General features: G+C 39.0%; 1 protein-coding gene across 7 annotated transcripts in view; it reads left to right on the plus strand.

The window, feature by feature from the left end:
- Positions 1–24,976, plus strand: part of Rbp6 (RNA-binding protein 6) — a 596,225-nt gene that overhangs the window by 380,575 nt on the left and 190,674 nt on the right. The window contains exon 1 of one of the 7 annotated variants that reach the window (XM_011639886.2): positions 15,533–16,483. The exons of the other annotated variants lie outside the window; for them this stretch is intronic. The gene's annotated coding sequence lies outside the window, so the exon portion shown is untranslated. Of the gene's footprint in view, positions 1–15,532; positions 16,484–24,976 lie in introns of those variants that run through there. 7 annotated transcript variants of the gene reach the window in all.

The raw sequence follows: 24,976 nt of genomic DNA on the forward strand, positions 1-24,976 counted from the left end.
TGTCTCGTGCCGTGCACAATTTGGTGCAAGATATTGCTCGGGAATGCAACCCTCTTACCCTTCGCCGCCCAAGCAGTTACCGATGTTTACCCTACATGCTTGACGGCACCAGCGTGAGGGATCCATGCATCTGTTTTCGATTCAAGGTATCTTAATCGAGCAGGAATCATCGAAATGTTCACTATAATCCTGTAAAGGATTGTGAGATTATATTCTTCAAACTCAACGATAAATTTATATTTCATGTTTGATCAGCATTAGATCGCTTTCTCTCTTTTTCTCTGACGGATGATTTTGCTAATAAAATCAAACGTCGCGTTTTCGGAAACAACAATGGGAAAGGAGAATACAGCTTACGTATTACATTACGTTGTTGTAATTCACCGAGACAAACTAAATTAAACCATATATTTAACGGTTATATTTAACGTGTTCTGAATAGTCCCGCTGAAAATCACGTCGGACAGGTAAAACGCTCGCGACAATGGAAGAGAGGCGGAAGAAACGCTTCGCGTTACACGCCGTCGTAAATTACAGGAACATGAGAGAGCTCGAGTTGAGCCGCGAACTCCCCGGTTCTAGAATGGCGCGGCTAGAATGGCGCGGCACGATCGCGGCCGCCAGCGCGAGATCGGCATCGTAAGCGAGGATGTTAAACAGTTGTCAAGTCCATCTCCCGCGTCTGAATTGGTAGACGCTCGCCTATCCCTTCCCGCTATAATCCAACGAGGATCTCTCTCGCGCCGAGGAAGACATCAGGGCGGAAAGACGGAAATAAGGAAGGGGACGCGGGCAAGCGAGTGCGCCGAGAGGAACAGGCGGACGCCCCGTGAAATTGAATTACAATAAGCAAAGTAAAGTTGGATGATCCGACTATTGTGCCCCGCCGCTCGTTGCTACCTCACTGCCAGTTATACTCCCTCCCCTCCTACATCCGTTCTTCTTACTCTCCTCTCACCCTCCCCCCCCTCTCTCTCTCTCTCTCTTTCTTTCTCTCTCACCAACCACCCATCTCATCCCTCTTCGGTGAGAGAGTCCCCAGTCGAGGAAGAACTTCTCTAGAGTACGAGACGACGGCCGACGGTATTCTTACGCCTTTGTTCCCCGCAGGTCTGAATTAATTGCTGCGTTTTTGACATCCATTCATTGTCGGGTCCCGGCAGACGACGTCGGGATGAGCGGATAAAGGGAAAAGTTACGCAGCGCGCCATATCTGTCTGTCTCCCGGTTCCTCTTTTCCTCCTCCCCCTTCTTTTTCTCCATCCTCCGTTATTCGGATTCGCGGAATATTATTTCGCGTAATCTCCCACGGAAATCGATACCGTTGCAATCTCTGGTGACAGCGTTATTTAATGATAACTTTCGATCAAGGAGAAAAATTGCACAAGAGTTTTGTGAAGAAATGATGACATATTTCAATGTTATTTCTTTCGCATAAAATTTCAATAATTCCTGATCTCATTTTCACTACTCCTACTCATATTATTGATGATCATTCAAATTATACAGATATACAAATTATACAGATTATACGAATAAAAGTGAATGGATGAAAATAATTTAACGTAATTAAAAAGATTTTGTTAAATTTACATTTATATGCAAATCTAATAAATCTAACAAAATTTATATATTTTTTTTTTATATTTATATGAGAATTGACAATCTTTCACGGTATCTTCGTTCCAAAGTTTTCCTAATCATTTAACACTTTAGCATACATTAGGCAGAAATTAGGAAGTCACAAAACTTGACTAGCTTCCCTTTCTCATCTCAACGAGTACTGCGCGTTCTCTTGTGTAGATGCGGATGGTGGAAAGCTATTGAATATGCATAAGTCATATTAAATTGGGGCACCAAGTGTATGGTGCATCGGCAAAGACGGCGAGGATAGTGAATACCAATTACAGGGACTCGGATAGATTTCGAGTGCCTAACGAATAAGAAAGGGATTAGAAAGGGAGGGATTTGGGAAAGATGTGCCGCGGCGCATTTTCGATATCGCATCTTCATCGTATTTTACATTGTATTATTTCTAGACATTACATACGTTATGACGCCGATGAACTGCTCGTTAGCACAGATTTGCGAAAGATCTTGCGACATACATGTGTGAAACGGAATCACTAAGTAGCGTAAATTAACGTCTTTTCATGTAACATCGTCGCGCTGGTTGAGTCGCGTAAGAGCATGTTGGAAGTTGAGGAAGTTTCAAGTTGACTGGTACGCATGAGAATATATATATTTATTCTACATTCTATTCCCTCGTGTTCTATATTACTTTAGTTTGCAAAATTTCTGCAAACAATCAATAAAAGATAATGTAACATTTATTTCAAGATAAAACTTATAAAAATAATTAAAAATTATATAATTATGTTATATAATTAACTATATAATTAATTAAATTATTTTTCTACAATCAAATCAAAACTGATAGAAGATCATTTTTTTAATAGTTATATTATTTAGAATTATTTTTACATTAATTAAAATTATTTAGAAATTATGCAGCATATAGCACTCTCTCTCTCTCTCTCTCTCTCTATATATATATATATATATATATATATATATATACACTATTGTTCGTCAGTTGAATAATTTGAATGCGTCCGAACAGATGCGTGTTTCGCTGGAGTGACGTTTACATAATCCCGGCATTACTTGCGTCTCCTTTGGGGATTGACGAAGGAGTTTCTGCCAGGAGAGCGAAGTGGAAAGGATTGAAGGACTGGAAGAGGCTTGCGGGCAGAGGAGAGATAGAGATGTGTATTGCAAGCGCGAAACAAACAAAGGGACAGTAACGACAGGAAAGCCTAGATAAGAATAATTTTTTCATTGAGGAATTCTTCATGCTAAGCTCTCGCGTAAGAGATGATAGAGAGCAAAGAAGAAGACGATAATAAAGGGAGCGGACATAAAAAGTTAATTTCCATTATCCTTGCTAATTTAGTTACGCTCGGTAACGATCTCTTTAACGAGAAAAATTTAATGAAGGACCCGGCGTAATACAAAAACCGCATTCTCTGTATTTGGTTAACTGGTTAAGCGATCGCTTTGTCGAAGGGAATTAATGCCGTTACCGTTAATTACCGCGTACGGGGAGTTTGCTTATCAAGAGGCGTGCTTTCGGATGCTTAATGTGTGAAAAGTCGTTTGACGTTTGCTCGTTTATTTTGCGCGGTTTGTCCCGCAAGTTGTGTTCCGCACCCTGTACACTTGTTAACAAGCTTATGTCCCCTATGCCCTCCGGTCGGTACCGGGTTCTCGGGATTCGAGAGGCATGTTCTCCAGGTGTGTTTCCTGACCGCTTCTGACCGCTTTACGCTCGTTGACCTGGCTAATAGCATAATACCGCACCGCGGACGTGTCTGGAATGAGTGCTCTGAATACTCTTGGAATGCGCATACTACGATATTGTTGGGCGTCTTTGACGTCTCGTCCGTTAAAGCAAAACGTTTTGAGTTAAATTAACCTTCCTGTCTTCTTCACTATCTTTTTGCACGTGAAAAAACAAAATATTTTGATATTTATCCATTCTCTTCTTAATCATAGATTTAACTCTCGCAGTCTTCAAAAATTATTTAAAATTTACTACAATAAAACAATTGTCTTTAAAATTTAAAGCAGTATTATTAGCAATATTCTTATATTATTTTCACTGGTGTTAGTTAAATTTTTGTAATTACATTTTATAAATGTAATTGATGTTTATTTTTTTAAATGTATTTTTAAACGTAAATATAATTTTATTATGTTTGTGTTTAAAAATTTAATATTTTATCTTCTACACACACACACACACACACACACACGCGCGCGCGCACACGCACATACACATATTTGCATTTCTCGGTATTTTATATAACACATTTAAAAACATTATTAATAAAATTACTATAATTTTGTAACATCGTTACAAGAGAACGCAATATGCGACGAACGAGTATTGATTAACGCGCTTGGATAGGCCGTATCACTTTGTATAAATTAGCGAAATGATTCGCGCTCGCAACGGTCATATTAAGCAATGTGGCTTGCTAACGTAGCTTCTGGACTTGGTTTACGCGGCGCGGTCGCTAACTCGAGTTAAACGAGATGAATGTCGGTTCGCTAATAGTTGTTACGTATTGCCATTGGAGCTTGCTCAGGGGAAGATTTAGACGAGCAACTAAGATGAGCTCGGTGCCTGACAACCCCCGCTTTAATCTCGCAACCTCCCTTCTGCCGCTATCTTATTCTCCTTCTTCACCGAGATTAGAAGTCTCGCGTTCAGAACTTCGACGGCTGCATTCCCGTGATCAAATTTGCAAACCGCGGTTGACTTTCTGGCGATTGTGCTGTCGCGTCCCATTTTGACCTAAGCGTTTAAGTACAAGAGGAGCAATTGAATGGGATTGAAGGTTAAATTTAGAAACCGTTTATTAGCTCACTTTCATCTCTCCTTGAGTTATCTACTAATTCTTCCAATTTGCAAGAAGCATTTGCTATTGTATGTCAAATCCTTGTATCTTTTCCAAAGCGTAGTAAGTCTCTCGGAATCGTTCCATTCAATTGCCAACTTACTTTGTACTTTATGCAATATTTCAGAGACTAATTCTGATCTCGGGTGGGATAATAATACAACGAGCGTTCTACTCCCATCTTGAATATCTCTCGTGGAATTCCTTCGGCGCGCGTTACATCTTTATCTTTCGAGTCGATTAGCCGTGTTATCTGACCATGAGCAATTTCCGTGGGGAATCCTCGGGGAGAAGGTTGTCCGACCGGAAATCAGCTCTCACGTGATCTAGATAGCCCGAGAACCGAGGCGGAGCGATGCAGGATATATTAACTACGTCAGAATTCTCCGCGAGATCCGGCTCAGACGATCTTTCCCTTCGGTCTGAATGGAAGATGTCTCTCCCGGGGATCTCCTACCTTCCTCGCGATATATCGTAGCGTCCTCGTGCGCTTGCTGCTACGGCGTCTTTAAGCGGCAACAATCCGCCCAATATCGCGCCATGTACACGCCAGTCTTCCCAGTTACGGAATTACGTGGCGTGCTTGTATGCGCCCGTACGTACGTATTTGCGCACACGTGCGTACAGGTCGCAGTAATGCATTGCGATCTTTAGGCCACGTCTGCCTAAACGCCGGGATAAGCCGGGGTCTTCGTAGTGGGGTGTGGGAAGGAGGCGGAGTTCCGGAGCTCATCAAGGTAATGCAGCTGGGATTATCCCGTAACCGAGTGGGTTCCTGACGAAGGGGCAAGGAGCACTGACACGGCTCCGGGGGAAAGAGCGAACCTCTCACGGTCCAGTATTAGTTGATCGTTTGATCAGAAGCCCGTTGAGATTTATAGCCACCCCTGACACGCTTTGTGTCCACTCGCCAGATAGGCAGCAGTCAGAGTTAACTGACTTGTTGAGCTGGGACACTTACTTGCCGCCAGTTTTGTTACTTGTTTCGAAATTTATATATTACGTTTTCATAGAGAAGGAATTGATAACAATGCCAATTGCAACATCAATTCAGAGAATTTTATTCATTAGAGGATCGAATAATTCGAATATTTAATAGATATACTTTAACTAACTAAAACCGGTGAAATCAGCTTCGCAGACATCCGCTCGACCATTACCAAATATATCTCCGTAATTAATAGCTACATCGACGTCCCGATGTCCCGACATTGCCTCGTCGTCCCGAGGGGCAAGGATAAATAAGTGTGCGTTTAACAGATTGATTGTGTACAGGGCACTTTGGCAAGACCGGCTACTCGGTCCGGTGTACTTTTGCTGCTGCTGCACCGAATTTAGCGAATTTAAGTTTACCATGCATTATACTTTTGATCATCCTGCCCTCGAAATTTATTTCTTTATTCGTGATATAACTGACAACTTTGTATATTTTTAATTCGAAAAAAATTTACAATGAAAAAGACGATAAAAAAGGATATTTTACCTATTATAAAACATATCAGGATGATTTTTCTAATAAAATTATGTATAAAATTTTGGTATATATTATTATAAGATTTATCGTTGGGCTACGGAAAAAGGGAGAGGCTCGAAGAACGAGACAAAATGAAAGAAATCGCTTCCTAAATGCCAACGCAAGACGCGCCCTATTCTTATCTCGCCCGACGACAGTTTGATTAAAATGCTCGTTGCCTTTTTGTTGCAGGTAAGAATCGAAGAGGCGTTTTCTGTCGGCGGCGGCTCGTATCGCGCGTTTAATCGGTGAGTCTCCTGTGTGAAAGCAGTAAGGAGAAATTCGAAATTAAAGCGACCGTCTCGCTCGTGTTTATCTCGCTCATTGACGATCGCGAACTCGCGTTTCGAGGGAGGCGCTCTTAATTACAGACTCGTCGATTACATTTCGATGTGTCGATCGAATTCCGATTCGGCGCGTCCGACCTAAAAATTATCGCTTGGAAGTACGCGATAGATTGGGAAATCAGTCGTCCCGATATCACGACGAGAGCTGATATCAACCAAAAAATATCGCCGGGTCACACATTTTTACATTTGAATTTGAGTTTTGTGTGACGAGGGGTTTCCATGGAGATGAGCATGAGGAAATTGCCTGTCACTATGCTTTAAGTATGTCAGCAAAAAGGTATATGAAAAAAATGCATAAATATGTGAAAATTATTACGCTATAATTAAAATTGAAATTAAATTTCTGATAATTGTATTTCAATATTTCAATATTAACATCTGATATTATAATTGTCATTTTTACGTTACGCGCTAATCATATATTTTTGTCTCGTAAATTTAATATCAAATAAGAGACTGAACATGATTTTAAATAAGATTTGAATGACTATATTTGATGTTGAAAATGCTGTTAAATGGAGCTAAGAATACGAATTAATGTCTCGTGAGTTTTTTTATGACAGTCTGCTCTTTCTCTCACCTCTCTAAGCGCGTTTTTCCTTCGTCGACAATAAGCGACATCTTAAAACAAAAATATAATGTCAGCGAAATCTTTAATCCTGAAAATAGAAGCGTTACGTGCACTAACGTAAGTAGTGCAACCAAACGAAGCGTCTTCCGTCTTGGACATAATTGCACAGAAATATTATATCAGTATTGCACGGAAATTATATAAGTATGACAACCGATTTTATCATGACGATATAAATATTATTGTATATAATACAGTTTGACATATCCAAATTGAATTTGTCATAATCATATAAATAACTTTTTACAGTATGTGAAATATATAACAATTTGTTATTAATTGACTTTTGAAAGTATTAATAACATATTTGATAAAAATTCCAATACCCCCGTTTTTAAAATTATAGAAAAATACATTTATTTGTTATTATTTAAATTCAATTGTGCTCAGTCAAAAATTAAGAAAAAGTCTTGATTTCTTCGAATGTAAGAAATTACTACTTAGATTGGGCTCTTTACATGAAACACAAAATTCGTGTGATTTTAGCTACGGACATGGATACGACACGTACACACATGAAACGGTAACATGCGCGTTGGTTGTGGAATATAGCATCTACAAAGAGAAGACAGGAATATCCATTTCGAGACATTTAACCCGACCGACTATCGCATCAAGACCGGTCGCAGAGCGCGGCGCTTCTAAGATTACCAGGCACTTTCATTATGCCTTGCGAAAATTCGTCGCCCTGCCATGCTTCTTTCGCATATGTCATTGTGATAGCCCATCCCATGGTTAGACTTTTCAGTCACCCTCGTGCCCCCTTATGCGTTCTCTTGTGTTCACGGCCTCTTCTCTTTGTATCGCACGGAGACTCTCGAAAACTCGGGACCATAGTTGACGTCAAAACCGGAGATGAGAGATCGGGGAAGAACAGAGACAAGATTTCCTCTTCACTCCGAAGTTTTCTACACGCTCGCGCGGCTGATGAGCGTGAAATAGACTCGATACCGTTGTAACGAACGCGAGGGATTCCGTCGCGTGCGTTATTTCCCTCTCTGGATCGTTGGCGCATCAAAATACAAGGTGCGTCTGAACAATCGCATTTCCATCTACGATAAAGTTTCATTCCCGACTTGCGGATATAACTGAAAACTATGCGTGAAATCATGTTTCGAAGGATCATCTTTCCACTGGAAGACTGACAATTTATATCAATAATAAATGATAAACTACCAACAATTATTAAATTTATGATATTTTATTATGAAAAATTGTATAATTAATTTTTTTCATTAATTATGTAAGATAATTATTATGTGTTATCATTAAAAGCAAATACCATATATTTTGTAAAATATTTATATATTGCAGAATAGATGTGCAATAAATGATGTTATTTGAAAAATAAGAAAACAATTTCGATAATAATTGATATGTTATATATTTGTGTCTAATAATTTTATTATAAAATAAAAAGATAAAAAAACTTATATCTATAAAGAATTAATTTAAAAAATAATTGTGTTTCAAAGTTTATTTTTAAAAATCGGTTGGTTGGTTAAACGCGAATACGTGTGTGTAGAGTGGAATCGGATGACAAAGTCTGCACTTTGTACCGACATTTCACAACGTTCCGAGATTGCGCTATTTTGTACCTCTGTCGTTTTGCCGAAAGAATCGTAAATCCGAGTCTAATCCTCTTACGATCAACGTCATAAGAGATGCGAAACGAGCAATATCCACTTCTTAAAGGTTTACATGGATAGAAGAAACGCCGCTTTCTTACAAAAATATCTGAGTGTATATAACATTTCTGTGCTAAGCGATTTTTCTTTTTTAATTTATTGAAAACTTCTCAATCCCTGGTATAAATCAAATTCTGTAGATCTTGATAAACGAGATACACTCTATTATCCACAATGTCTAAAATTTACATTTTCACTCTTTTTATACTGTCAAAATTATCTTTCTATTATTTATATATCGCTATAGAATTTATGCTTTCCTCGTTCAATACATCTTTAAGATACAGATATAGGAATTAATCCGTTCACCAATATAAAATCTAAATCATGTTTTCTGACGACAAAGTAAATTACACTGATTGTTACAAATTAATAACCATTTATTAATTTCTCATAAAATTGTATGAAATATAAAATATTTAAACATTTTTATTTTGATCTCTCTGAAATAAATTTTTTATTATATATTTTTATCTAAACACTTTTTTTTATTTTTTTTTTTCTGTATGCAAAAGTAAAAGTAAAGATTACCTTTAATGAAGAATTAGCAGAGACATTTTGTGAACAGACGTAGGAAATCTGCTTACGCAGATGAATATTAATAATTGTTCACATGTTCCTGGAAAATTCTCTTTGATGCGCATAGTCTTAATATCACGCGGATGCCATCGGATTAATCGAGCATACAGCATCGCGTCGGCGGGCATATTACGCGCAAACCAATCTAACGACCGAGAGTCATTAACGACCGAGCTTCACGAACCCGGAGATACTATGGGCACACACCTGCGTGTACATTTCCGCAGAGTTACCAGCGCGACACCTCTTCCTTCTCTCCTGTCTTTAAGCAAACGCGAGCGAAACTCTATGCTACGTAGATGCATCCGACGCGTTCTACTAATCACATGTTTGCCAACTACAATCATTTGCTACTTCCCCACCATCCGAATACGACGAATCGCGCGTAATTTCACCAACCACGGTGACTTTGAACGAAGCGAGAACTTAAGGTATAGAGTAATTATAAACAATTTTAGGGAAATAAATGATTAAATAAATTGTAATCACCTCGAAGAAATGAATTACAAATACATCCTATTGTTCTAAGAGAATCAATGTGAAGTTATTAATTATTTAAATAAATTTAACACTGTGCAAATTGTAGATGCAATTAAATTATATGCTTTCAATGAATGCTAGATTATAGAATTGTTAATGGAGTTATGAATAATGAGTTTATGTAACTTAGTTACTAAACGATTAGTATTACATGTTTATAATATGAGTCATTTAAAAATTTATTTTACAAACTCTATAATATTTATTACGTATTATAAATTATAATAAGGGAAGAGCTGTTAATTCTATATTAAAATACTGCTTTACACATTTCCCAAATACTTTTACTCGTTGCAACTATTATAAATATGATTTTCGTCGATAAGAAGACTTATATCTTGGCAATCGATATGAAAATGATAACTTTCTGTTATTAATGCTATTAATCATCCGATGAAGAACTGGTTACTGGAAAGAGAAAAATAAGAACGTTCCGAGAAAAGGAAGAAGGATCACGTAAATTTATCGCGCTGGTGAATTTTTCCTGGAGTACTTTTTCGAAGACGAGAGTATAAGACGGCATGGAGTATCGTATCGCTTCGCCGCAGTTTCTCGCCGATTTTTTTCGCAGATTTTATTTGATTCTCACGGTTCGAACAAGGAACTGGAGCTTGCCGAGGCGAATCAGGGGCCTTCTGTCCTCGATAAAAATTCATTTCCTTCCTTTGATTTACTTCAAGCACCTCGGCTAACTCTCGCGCATCCCTTTTCCTTTCATCCTTGTCCTCACTTTCTCGCCATTCTCATGAAGTGAATGAGATAAATGCTTGGGAAGTGCGAGGCGTTCTTACGACTGAATATAAATTTTTGCACAAAAAGACGCGCGAATAAAATTCTGACGGAGAACGATTCTCGGAGTGAATTTTGTAAGGTATGAAATCTTGATGAAATTTTACATCGCTAAGTCGCCAGGAATGGTGTTTGACGAACAATAAGCTGGCTCTTACTCAAAAGTATGCTATTGCAATTAAAAAGTTAATAAATTTTTGGGAACGTTTTGAAAACGATGTAATCAAATTGACATTGTAGCTATTGTAACTATTACAATAATCAGTATTTTAGACCGAACTAAGAAAAACTTTTTCTATTAAAAAAATATATTGTATAGATTTAATATTTAAAAGTATTAATATAAAATATTAATTATTTTTGTATTTAAATGTTTTTGTATTTAAATTTAAATAATAATTATCATACATGAACTGTTTGTATATACTTTTATAATTGTATTGTTGACTCTTAAAAAAAGCATCACTAATTTAACTTTTTTATATTGCATGAATACAATGTATAAATTTTTTAATGCGTGTATTTTTTATAAATATTATAGGAATATTTAAATACTCAATTCTTTCTCTCTCTCTCTCTCTCTCTTTCTCTTTCTCTTTCTCTTCCTCGGTCTTTTTCTTAATTCATCAGTTTCTACGTCAAAGCATTTCACCATTTCATTTTCATCAATCAGATAATTTCAGATTATTTATTTCTTATTCAAATCTATTTCGATTGTCATTCATGAAATGATTGTCATTCTATCTTATTTCATCTAGCAAGTTTATATGTCCGTCGACCTTATCATTGCCTTGGCGAAAAAGGCGGACGCGTAAAATACTGTCAATATCGATTAAGGCTTATCTCTCGAAACTCCAAGAGTCTCTACGACGGACAGTTCTTCTCGGTGATGTGTAACTGCTGGGAGGATCTTGAGGGTCGCTGATGGCGCAATAGCTCGTTTTCGTGCGCCCTATTAATTACGAGGCAACGGCTCGCGTGATTCGAGCTATTTGCCCATTCCCTGGGCTTCTTGATCGGATCCACTCGCGTTTCTTCTCTCTCGTTCGCTTTCTTCCTTCTCTCTCTCTCTCTCTCTCTCTCTCTCTCTCTCTCTCTCTCTCTTTCTCTCTCTCTCTCTACATCTGACATCAGAGAACTCTTTGAACGAAATTGCGAACAACTGTTCGCAGTGAACAAATGTTGAACGGAAAGAAAGATTGAAACAAAAAGGAGACCTAGATGAAAGCAAAGAGAAGAAGCACCCTCACGCTCTTCGAGCACATTGAACGCGTACAATATTTTAGAAAAAATTTCAACGATCCGCGTTTAGTCGGGTGAGGCAGGAGACAAGTCGGATATCGGGAAGCGGTTTCGAAGTAGACAAGCGAGGCTGATCGCCCGGGATGAGCCATATTGCGGGATATAAGTATCGAGCTTGAGAATCGCGACCAAAAATCCCGGCAACGTCATGCGGGAAAGGGCAAACTGGGTCGTGGAAGAGTTTCCACTGCGGTCGAACAATGCAATCGAATAGTCTCTTCCTCTTTTCGATTTCCTTTCCCCCGCGCATCCCCCGTACATCTTGCATGCGGGCCTCCCGAAACTCGGTTGCTGCCCGACGACGAAAACACAGTGCCCTTGTACTGTCACCGAAACAAATACCGATTGCGGAAGGCGAATTAAAAGGGATCGAAGGCTGCATCGGCGTTCTCTTTCTTCGATATCGAAGTTTCCAGGGGTACGGATTCGCTCATTGATCTCGCGACCGAGTTAATGGTACTTTTTCATTCACCCAGTTTCACTGTTGAAATGTTGGATATCGTCAGAATTTTGAGTTTGAAATGAAAAAACTAAATTTACATTTTTATGTATTTGCAAATAATTTAATTAACGATTCAAAGATAACAAAACTGAAAGAAAAAGATTATTTTTACATAATTAAAGAAACATCAAATATAGAAGAAATTGTTTACCATTTTTTAAATAATTCTTAAAATTTTACATTGTCTAAATTCCTATTATTAGTCTACATCGTCTAAAACAAATATTAAATTAACAAGAAATATTTATCGCAATATTTAATAAGTATAAAAAGTTGTTAAACAAATATTGGATATGTTATTTAGAAATTGATTGATGTGACCTTTGCTTAAACGTGTTGTTTGAGAGTTCGTGATGCGTGGCTTTCAAATTAAGTTTCAATCAGTTCTCCGCTTTGCTTCATCATAAAGGTGGAGAAGCGTTTCACTTAGCAAGATTTATGCAATGCATACGGTCCGATTGCGTTAACATCTCGTCGATCTGGTCATCAAGCGGAATATACATGGACCGGAGGATATCCCTGGAGGAAAGGGCAGATCCTCCTGTGTAGCGCGATAACTCAGTTACGTGCCAATATCATGATTACACGTCATCCTTGGCAGTCGACAGCCTCCAGAGTAATGATTATTGTGGGACCGTCGAAGCGGTTACGGGATCGCATTGACCGGCCAAATTTCTCGAGGCCAGTGAATAATCCGTCATTCGGCCGCCGCTAACCGTTTCCGCGGTAATGCGCTGTTATTACATCATAAATACATAACCGCGAAGATATGATAATGGTAGCCGAAATGATTTCAAATGCGGAATGGAAAACGATTAATGTGGACGTTTGTTGGCTCGTCACTCATCCTAATTTCAAATTTTGAAATTAATTTATTATTCTTTATGTCGGTTTTCACATATTTCAGTATTTAAACAGTGACATAAATTTGATTTGGAATATTGCCTCAAATCAAAATGCTTGTCCATTGAGTTATATATACGTTTTATTAAAATTTATAATGTCCTTCAAAATTCAAGCTTTGTCACTTCGAAAAAAAGCAATATATTTTAATAAATTTATAGATTTAACGTGGAAAAAGAGCAGAAATACAAATAATTATAATTAATGATGATTGACATCGATGCAATTGACCTTTTTATCACGCGATGGAAAATGTCAAATCGTCAAATAAATTATTATATATAAAATTATTCAACAGAAGTTACTATATAAAAAACCAAATCCGGGAAAATACAAATTTATTTGCTATCGTAAGAGACTCGATAAATTCCGAGGTTATCGTCAGTGTTATTTTCCGACATGGAGACGTCTCTACGCAGCCGGTGCAAGGATATTGCCAGCCATTGTAGTCGCGTCTGTCGTACGACAGAAGGAAACACGCGCCAATGCGGTTTTCCCGCCAAGTTCATTCAGCGTCTCGCTTTGGATGCAAGCCAAATGCACACGAGCAAGCGACTCTCGTCTTTCCCTTCGCGTTGTCTCCAGCAAGCGCCATCATTTTCACTATTGGGAGTTCTGTGTCTCTGCGCTAGCGCTATCGGCAGCATCCCTCGTTAATCGAACAGCAGGCAAACAAACCAAAATTTCTTATCTCCCACGGTGATAAGAGAAAAACGTAATACCGATATCGGTACGTGCACTTCCGTAGAAGTTTAATCCGAGTTCATACGATCCTAAATGGTCGCCTATCCGCTTCGGAACTATTTCGGACCTTATCCAAGAAGCTTTGACGACACATTCCAGAGTAATGATATTTCCAAAAAAAAAAAAAAAAGGAGAGAGAGAGAGAGAAAAACGATGATTCTTATGGTAGCTTCTCCCGTGGTCATTGCGAGAATCCGCGTAAAGAATCCATAATATTGGCGGCCAGCCAAGTCATGTTGCGGCTCAATGAAATCTTTCTGGGTTAGGTTAGTCCCTTCCTTCCGCGTTAAGCGTAGGATACGTTCACACCGAGACGTTAGATGAGCGAGAGAGGAGGCCCTGGCTTCCGGCCAGCCAAGCGGAGGGGCTGAGGAAACAGTTGGCTTCTCTGACGGCAGTAGTAGTAGTCAATATTGGCCGGACTCGGGTTCTCGTTCGAGCGAGGGTTCGAACTACTTGTGCGGTGGGTCATCGCTGTTGCGTTATCTTGGCAGCTGTCGATAGAATATAGACAGAACAGATCTTCATTGCGGCCGTCAGCTCGTTTTGCTTTAAATAGTTCAATAAGAGTTGTCCTCGATTTGAATTAAAATTATATATCCGACTGCTCTAATATCTGCACTTCTTATGCTTCAGATTAATGTAAGCAATGGGATAAAAATAAAATCTGTTGGCTATACAGTTAACCGACGGAGATCAATATGTGTGATATATGACGTATCAAGTGAGGAAAGAGGATTGAATGGAATTCAATCAGTGATACATGTGATACACGTGATACACTTAACGTAGAATAGTGATATCTCGTACGACATATATGACGATTCTACTGAGATCTTGTAATCAGCTGGAAGTAACTCGCGGACGCGTAACAAGTAGCCGCAAGGTTTGCAAGCAACATCTGGCGGTTCGCGCGAGCCTCTCCACTTCCGTGTGCCGATCTCCCTCGCTGCCATCCCGCCATCAAGCGAGCGTGGCTCGGCGCAGGCAGTCAGGCAGTCAGCCTCTCTCCTGGCATTAAGTATTCCCGTTGGGTCGGCGTGGCGAGAAGGTTTTGCGGGCAGAGGAGGGAAACACCGCGGGAGGAGAGGGTACGAAAGCGGCTCGGAGCAGCGTGGCGCGTCGGTCGATGCTGGGGTGTGCTGCTGGTGAAGGAAGGAAGGAAGCGAGCGAGAAGGAGAAGAGCCCGCATCTCCCCTCCTCTGTTTCTCTCTCTTTCTCTTTCTCTTTCACACTATCACGATCTTCCACCCTCCTTCTCTTTAGGATAGCTCTCCCTTCGTCTTCCTCTGGAAACGTACTTCCCCTCGAGCGGTGGCAGCGCCCCGGGGGCGCCTGCGCGCCTCGGAGGGGTAGCGCTCGCTCGAGGGCGGAGGACGCGAAAGAGCGGGATGAAGGAGCCCCTTCCCGGAATACTCACTCGCCCCTCTATCCGATACCCCACTCTGCCGTCACCACCCGCGCGCCTCCCCTCGCTACGGCTTCACTGCCCGGGCCTCTACGATCGCCCCATTCTGTTCTCGGCGTCACAGCGTGCAGCATTGAAATCCGACGTACAGTGACGGAAGAGCGCGACAACGACCACCTGCCTGTGTGCTCGCAAGTCGATCTCTCTCCCTCTTTCTCTCTGTCTCTCTCTCTCTCTCTCTTTCTCTTTGTCTGTCCTGGGTGTCGGTCCTGTTCCTCATCCGTCTCGTTCGTACCTTCCTCGTGACGACAGTAACAGGAAGATATACGAGGATATCGCCCAATACACGACGTTACCGTTTCTAGTTCAGTCGGACAGAGGCACGCCGACCTAGGAAAACTCGCCGGAAGAGGGAAAGTATATACGCAAAGCCGACAAGCACTCTCAACTCCTGTGGTCCCGTCACGTTCGCGCGTAAAAGACCCCGAGGATTGGTTCTAGTGTCTTCCGCACCGCGAAAAAGTGCACGTTCGCAGCGCGAATCCACCAGTCACATCTAGATCCGGTGTGAAAAAAATTGTGAAAGACCCATCGAGAGGATCCTGTACAAAACAGATCCCTCCAGGATCGATGATCTATATCTGTCGAAATCAAGTCCGTTGTAGAGCAAGCGTCACAGTGAAAATTACACAGCGGATCCCCCCAAGCTGTTACTCTACATCCCGACGGTTATTGAACACAACAAGATCCACGAAAGTGTGGTGATTTCATCGTATTCGTGTTACACGACCGACGACGCACGAACAACAGGTACACGCGCGTGTGTGCTCAACAATCCGCGAACCCGCCGCTCGTAGCCGGTCGATCAGATCGGCTCCAATCGAAATACACGTCCTCGTTTCTCTCCCGCGCCGAGGAAGAGCATCGCGCCGACCGTACGGCACTCGATACTCTACCAGTGGTACTGAGTGACCCTGCAAGTTTTCTCAACCCCCCCCCAGTGGTCATCGCAAGGTATACACGACGGCGGTCACCACGTACATCACGCCGCTCATCACCCCCGAGAAGGTACGGTGCGTGCAACCCTGTTCTCGCGAACCGTCTCGCCAATTTTGTGCGCGAACCAGCCTTCCATCGAGAATCCCGAAGGACCTCACGAGCTTACAAGCGCCGCGAATGTGGGTGCGCGTGTGGGTGCATCTGTGGTCGTGCGAGTGTCGGCTCTCACACGTACGCGCCGAATAGCTCAGAAATCGTGTGCGTGTGTACGAGTGCGGTATGCGTGGGTGTAAGTACGCACGCGTGTATATGTATGTGTGTGTGTGTGTGTGTGTGTGTGTGTGTGTGTATGTATGTGTGCGTTGGCTGGGGGCATGTGTGTGGGTGGAGCTTGATCGTGGACGTCATCCGTCGGACAGAGGCGAACCAACCAACCGGGGTGTCGGATATTTTCTCTCTCTCTCTCCTCCCTCTTCTCTCTCCCCCTGTTTCTTCCCCCGCTGCTCCTCTCCCTCCCCCCATTCCCTCTCCTTTCTCTCTCTCTCTCTCTCTCTCTCTCTCTCTCTCTCTCTCTCTCTCTCTCTCTATCCCGATTTCTCTCGCTAGTGCACTCCTCGCAACAATGTGCAGTGACCGAAATGTTTCACTGAGATGACAGCGGATAACTTCGTCTCGTACGATTCGCTCATTTAGGTCTACTGTTGTTTTCGAAATCTTTCTCAATTTTCCTTCTGCCTACATACAATAGAACGATAGATAGATAACATATGCCTTATATCCTTCATAGATGCGCTTATGATAGATACTCGAAGCAAAATTTACATTCACTTTCACAAGTGATGCTGTTGAACCAGTTTCTCTTCAGATTTATTATCAGCTGTCAGCTACCAAATGAAGTTTAATGCGATCATCAGCTATTTATTTTTTAAAATGTACAAGATTACAGACACGAAACTTTATTTTATCATTTGAAAATCAATATTGTCTAATTCTACGTCTAAAATCTTTGCTGAGGAATTTGAGAGAATTTTGTTTATATATTTTACTTCGGCAGATTGATTTTAACTAATTGATAATAATAAAAATAGAAAATAATTTTGTCTTTTTTAACATTTGATACATTAATTTTTTTCTGTAAAAATATTGTAACCATAATATATTTTCCTGTCATTTTAAATAATTTATTCAATCTAATCATTAAAAGAGTCATGCAAATTTCAATTTATATTGATTTTCGTTTATATGAAACTCAAAATATTTCATTTTATTGAGTAAAACTAATTTTTGACTTTACGTGATTTGTCTGTTGGATTTAACAGTTTATTTGCAAATGAATCGCAGTTACATTGGATCTGAACACGATTATTCTTCTTTTTAAATAGAAACGACCCTATTGAATTTATTTTATATATATTGTGCGTTATCATCATTTTATTTAAAATATAATAATTTTTTTATTTGTCATTGTATTGTAATTGTATTAGATGATTGTGTTATATAAATTAACTCATTAACTCATTATATGACAATTAAAGGATTATTTAAGCGAGAATTATAAAATAGTTATAGTTATTACATAAAGAATAATCCATGAATAAAATCATATGGATAAGATAATTAAAACAGAATTTCCAATCAAAAGTAATATTTATTCGACCAATTCTGCATTCGAAGGAGATATTGAAGATGACATTGCGAATTAAAAGAAATAAACTCTACCCAATTGCACGTGGCATTCCGGACGATGTATCCGGAAGGATCGGTTAATTTTTTAAACAAGTACCGCGTGGTAATAAAGACAAAGTTTCTCAGAGTATTACGGCTCCTTCGCGCACTTTTAATAATCTCGCCGCGTCGGTGCATCAAATCGCATGAAAGAAATATTAATGGAATTAATAAGTTGAGTGGTCTGACGCGGATGACGGTAGAGAGAAGTAAGGTAAGCGAGCGCTATTTCCCTCTCGCGCGCGAAAGCGCTCCGGTTTCTTATTAAGGACTCTCCACCCTCCCATACAAACTTATTATCTTAAGTCCTTCGCTTCTCGAGGCGGAACGATAACGAGATCGTTACTTTCGAAGCGCCTTGTGGCAGCCGTCCAGCAGGACTTGCCTCTCGCTTCATCTTTTTCTCTCCTCGCCGTCTCTTCATCTCGATTGTTATCCGCATTGATTCTCGTCGTTCCTAGTTTCGAATCGTCGCTTTATGATCATCCAATGTCGATCGCATACGTCCATAAATAGCTATCACAAAATATGTTCAGTACTTTCGGCTTATTTTCGTTGTTTACGTTCTTCTTCCTCCTCTTCTTCCTTTTAATCTCGTCGAAGCTTCTTGTTTCTCTCTAACATTTCGTATTCAATTTGTTTGTCGAATGCATTATAAGTATCATAAGCGCGAGTTAATGAAATCAAAATGAGTGATGGATTTTCAATTAAAAATTCATATTTTTTTCTTTTACTTTTATTTATCTCTAACTTATTAATTCTGCTTTTTCATCAAGATATTTATCAAGAAAGTATTTTATAATTATATCGTTATATTATTTTACAAGTTTAATTTTTTCCCATTGTTATTATGTCACTTTATATACGGAGATTTATATTGTAATATGCAAATATCTATATAAATGTTTGAAACTTTTCTCTGTTCAATCATTGCAAAGAATTTAAATAAATTCTTAAAATTTCTTGCCGCGTAGACGGAAATTGTGGTAACGCATTGTCACGCGAGATAATCGTCACACGAACGATCCATCCACCTTATCTCCACCAACCTTTACATCCTCCCCTTTTGCTGACCTATATATCGCACAGCGTTGTAAAATTTATCGTTATCTGAAATACAATCTCTATTTCAGAATGTGTGTTGTACGATTTTACAGTACCGCTCGAGACATCTAATATCTTTTTAATATCGCGAGCGTGGATCTACAACTCGTGAGACTCGCGAATAAGAAAGATAAATATTTCCCAGCCAATCATAGATATTCTCAGAACATAGTTATTACATTGCCATGACGTTACCTTGACGAAAAATCAATATTTTCCAATATAGAAATGTGAGGTCCTATTTTTCGCCAAAGTGGATAGTAAAAATCGGTAACGCTCAGCAAACGAACATCACAGACATGGCTCCAACCAATTATCGATATTTCCGGAGTATCAATATTCCGTCACCGTACGTATTCACGAATAAACCTTTTCTTTTGTCGATACTTCCGTCAATGGCAGAAATAACTCGGCCCAGGAGAAATTAGTAGGTTATATAGTACTGAATTACCGTCGACTAATCGAAGTCGACTTCAATGAGTGAAAAGGGCACGGACGTATCTTCGAGATGTGGAACATCCCTTCCTTTCACCTTTATCGTGCAAATATTCTCCGGTTGACAAACACCGACATTTCGAGTGGAAGAGATTTTGGATTTAAGGTGGCGATAACGAAACGAGACGTTATTACGCGAACGGAGTCCTAAACTGCGCCCCTTTAAAGTTTGACACGTTAGGACGTGGAGAGTCATTTTTCCGCTGAGCTCCCCATAGCGATGCGCCCTTCGGGGACAGAGCTTGATTACTCTCCGCCTTTTCTTGGAAGCGATGTAGAAGCCTTCTTCTCTACTAAGATATAAAGCAAAATGCCAAAGTTTCCGGCCTGACGACTATGACGCTCTTTATATCGTCCGGCGTCGCCGGACTTCGTTTTCCGACAAAAACTCGGTTTGCTCGTTCCACGAATGGCAAAGAGAGTAAGCGGATTTGCCAGTCGCTCCGGTTCTCGAAAAGATGAAGTATGAAAGAAAAAAAGATGAAGACAATTAAAAGCATTGAACGAGATTTTACGGGAGATACTTAAAAAAAAACCGCACAAAAGCATGATAAAATGTAAAAACACGAAATTATTGTGTGATTTAGAATAGAAAAATTGATTTAGGAAAAGATTATGCGTGCTTTTACTTCTCCATCAATTTAGTTATAACATTTATAGAAAAGTTGAAAATTTTCAGAATGTCGAGTAACATAATACAATGCATCACGTATTATAAATATATCTCCTACGAACTGATTTGATTTTTCAACGGTAAAAGAAGGATACAGACGGATAAAGTTTCGCAATAAAAAAAGAATAGAAGAATAAATGTCTTAGCGATAAAAAAGAATTAGATAGTTGATGCTGCGAAGATACGGTTGTTTACATCGAAATGCTTTAAAATTCGGACGATGGAAACAGTCCTCACGATTCTTAGGATTTGACGTACAAGTGCATGGCATCCCTCCTACCACCAACGAATAGCCGGGATGTAAGAAGTAGGTGACTCGTCGATTCACTCAAACCGACCACTTTCATCTTCTCAGTGCATACACAAATGCTGCTAGCATCCACGTGTCCGCTTTCAAGCACCTTGTGCTCGCAAATAACTCTTAGTTGTTAATTTTGGTTAGTTATCTATACGTGACTAAGAGAGAAAAAAGAAGAGGGCAACTCTCGCATAGTTTAGCTATATGTTTAATACGATTTCAGCTAGCCGTATATTTAATTAAATATTCACGAAGAAACATCAAATTTCGAATTTTGGATATCTCTTTATTACAGCTATTATCTACATTTCTTTTAAAAATAATGTCTTTTAGAGATATAGAAAAGTTTAACAATATTAATTAATAATCTACGAATATACAGCATTACAATAATTGTTGTAATTAAATTTCACTTTCTTATTTTTACTTGAATGTTTGTCGCTGAATTTAATATGAAATTAAAGCAATTCGATCATCGATAATATAAAATCTTAATTATCCACTTGCTTAAATTATCTTTTACTGGGAGTTTAAAAAATCCGTCTCGCCGCGAGTTATGCGATAAATAATGGAATTAACAACGCCATGCTAGACGAGAATGGTTGCGGTGCGCATTCCGCGGTTACGCGAATCTCGCGGTAATTATTAATGATGCAGTCCGGAAGTGGTCTGGACCTGAGAGAACAGAGCGAGGTAGAAGCCAAACAATAACGACAATAGATTACTTTATCGTCATTTTGCATACACACGTATACGTTCATACGTGCGAATATTTTCGCACAACTGCGGTACACGAATTGCAGCGCGTTTTGCATTCGTACAGAATGCACCACATTTTTTTCTCCTCGACTGTATCCTCTCTTTTTTCGTCCCCCTTTTATCCGATCCTCGTCTCTCTAACTTTTTTGCGATTTTGCAGATTGCGTCTGTGCTCGTTGCGAATGACTCCATTTGCACATGTATTTGATATTTAATACATGTAAGCATATAAGCGTTATTAATTAATGCTCTTGTGACTGCATTTTCCGCACTGTTCTAAAGTATACATTTTCGAGTGCTAGCTTTGATTGCAATATGGAAAATTGCGTCGATCGTAGATTTTTCAAATTTCTCTTGAAATTTCAACAAACTGTGAAAGCGAGGCAATTCGAGAAATTATTTTTAAAGTCTGACGTGTGTTTAAGAAAAATTATTAAAAAGTAATTTGCATATTCTGTACGAGTGATTTAGATTTTTTGATTATTTATTTATTTTGTGCCTTTCGGCATTGAAGAGATTTAAAATTTCAATAATATAATATAATATTATATACTGACACTCTATTATTAAAAAAATATAATTACACATATTTTTTAAAATTATATAGACTTTGCTATAGTTAGTTTGCTTAATTTATCTAGCAAATATTTTTATATTATTATATTTACTCGCATATAGTCATTATTTTTATCTTAGTAAAAATTCTTTAAATTTTTTTAATTTCGTATATTAAAAATAATTTTCTTATTTTAAAAGACGAGACAGAATTAATATTGCCCTCCTCATTAATTTTAGAATGACCTAAAGTAGAAATATTGTTGCTGCAATCGATATCAGAATTTATAACTTCCCTAATGCCATTCTTTTAAAAAACTATATTGTTTATAATTCTAAAAATTTCAAAGGTTCAAAGGTTAATTTCAGTTAATAGTAAACACATGATACATACATACTTTATCTGATAGCAGGTAACTACGACTAATGACGTTGGAGTTTCTTTTAAAGCCGTAGGAAATTAACACGACGCAGTCAGGAAGTAAGATAAATTGAAGGGACTATAGAATAATTGGGCTGCCTTATGCCGTAATGAATCATGCGCGAAGATTGCAGAGCTGAGTTATTGTTATGACTCGGCTCTCAAAATATCGATCACTTTCGCGGGGTACTGTGCCGGGGAGAATTATTGAGTTACACACCGAGCCAAATAGGAAAGGAATAATGCTATTCGTCGTTATATGTCGGAATGTGTTACTGGGACTGAGTCCGACGAGAATTGAGACTTCTGTCTCGACGAACATAGACATCGACCTGCTACGCATCGTGACCACGCACGGTACACGATTCGTTAATTAATCCCTCGTCGGCGCACGTGCGGTACACCCAAGATCCGCACTAAGAGACCTCCAACCTCATTCGACCGTTGAATCGCGTTGGCATAATACACGAATTGCGGTTTACGACGGTGATTTAACCGCTCGCGGCCAACCGGATTCGCTATGCGTCGGTGCGTCCCACCGCGCCGCAGTCGTCCATATTGCAATTTTCGTTTTATTCGCCCTTCGCGTCCATATTGGAGCTCGTTGAAACTCGAACGATTTAGAAGACGTAATAATGACTTCACAAATTGAGAAGAAACTTCAATTCGAACGATATCATCGTAAAAATAAAGATTTAAAATGCATAAAAGGAAAAGAAGTAATGATACTTTCGAAATCGAATAAAAATTATTACTAATTACAAAGGTTACTGATCTTTTACGAATTTCAGTTTCTTGTTTTATCAATGTTTTAGAATTTCATTAATTATTCGTACACCTCAGATTAATAATTCTTTCGATGATGTTCTCGCGCTACTTGAAAAATTTTAATATCGAACTATCGCAAGATATTGAAATTTTTTTAAAGTTTAATATTAAAAACATATTAAAATCAAAGAAAGAGAAAAGTTAAAAATTATATTAAATAACTTTAAAGTAATTTAGTTGTATACTTTTGTAATGATATGCATTGTCAGCTGATTTAGCGCTTCGATCCATCGACATTCAACGGCCGAGTGATGTGAATTGAGACAAGGTCGTTCCGGCTGTCGCTCTATATTTTAATTGGCAGCACCGTACATTGCCCCTAATGGTGTTTCTGTTGTCAGCGATTGAATGGTGCCTCACAATAGCCGCCTTTACGTTCTATTCAGCCTTTTCGCAGGGATAGCACTGGCGGGCGAAGCTTCAGGGTAAACTACTATGAATGTGCTAACTCGTGGCCGAGACGATTGAGTTTAGATCGCTATTGAATTTCTACGTGCTCGGATGGCTTAGATGCGTGATTATGTCCTTTTACATTCTCACCCCTTTGAGAGGAAGAGAGAGAGAGAGAGAGAGAGAGAGAGAGAGAGAGAGAGAGAGAAAGAGAAGAACTTCTTCAAATACGCGATCGTCTAGAAAATTCTTAAAAAGAATAGAAATACAAAAGAAATAGGAATTAACGAATAGATGCATATACAATTTGAAACAGCTTTATTATCGCATTTATTATTAACTTTTTGATAAGAATTTACAAAACTGGAATTTCAATTATTTGTAAATAATCGCTAATATTATGTATAAGTTAATAATAACAATAACAAAATATTATTATTATTATTATTAAAATACATTTATTATCGCAGAAAGATTATATGCGCTTGTGTGTGTGTGTGTGTGTGTGTGTGTGTGTGTGTGTGTGTGTGTGTGTGTGTGTGTGTGTGTGTGTGTTAATTGTTATGCATTGTTATAATCATTGTTATAATCGATTTATCGAATTTTATATATATATATTTACTTTGATGACTTGGTATTGCATGATTATTGTTATATCAAGCATTCAAAGCTTTTTTTCAAAGCTTTCTTTCAAGGCTTTCCTTCCACTGCATTTTGTAATAATGTTCGGCTCTGAAAGATACCTAACCAATAGTATGTTATGACAAGATAGATAAGTTTAAAATTTTATTGGATCCTAAACCACAATTGATTATCGCATCTTGCCGCAATTTTTCATGGCATATAAGTACGAACGGAACTTAAACCATTTTTCCACTGTTAAATCAAAACGGAAGAAAGCTCGTAAGCCGCTTAGCTCTAAATACGATCCCGCGAGGGTCGGATCGTTTTGGTGCTCAATTTATGGTCGCTAGCTCGCGCGTTCACAACCAATGTCATAGTCAGCGTGTCGACGAAACTGCATTACGGCACGGACGGATTCAACGTCGGGCTGTTGAATGTCGGTTATTTCGCAAACCACTCCGGAAGAGAACGATGTCCCGAAGGGTGAGGTTTACGAGCGCCACCGAAATCTCGGGCATGACTCGATAAAAAGTACCCTGCGGGACCTAGAAAGACCTAGTCCCCTTTTATCGTCTTCTGCTCGTGAGAGAGTCGGTCATGGGGATATCATAGGATTTCCATTTTCTTTCCTTTGGATTTAGATTTTGCGAAGAGAGAAAAAACATGGATAGATAGGTAAATAGATAGATA

This window comes from Pogonomyrmex barbatus, unplaced genomic scaffold (genome assembly GCF_055798465.1).
Source record: "Pogonomyrmex barbatus isolate J1 unplaced genomic scaffold, ASM5579846v1 scaffold3, whole genome shotgun sequence".
In the NCBI taxonomy this organism is placed as follows: domain Eukaryota; kingdom Metazoa; phylum Arthropoda; class Insecta; order Hymenoptera; family Formicidae; genus Pogonomyrmex; species Pogonomyrmex barbatus.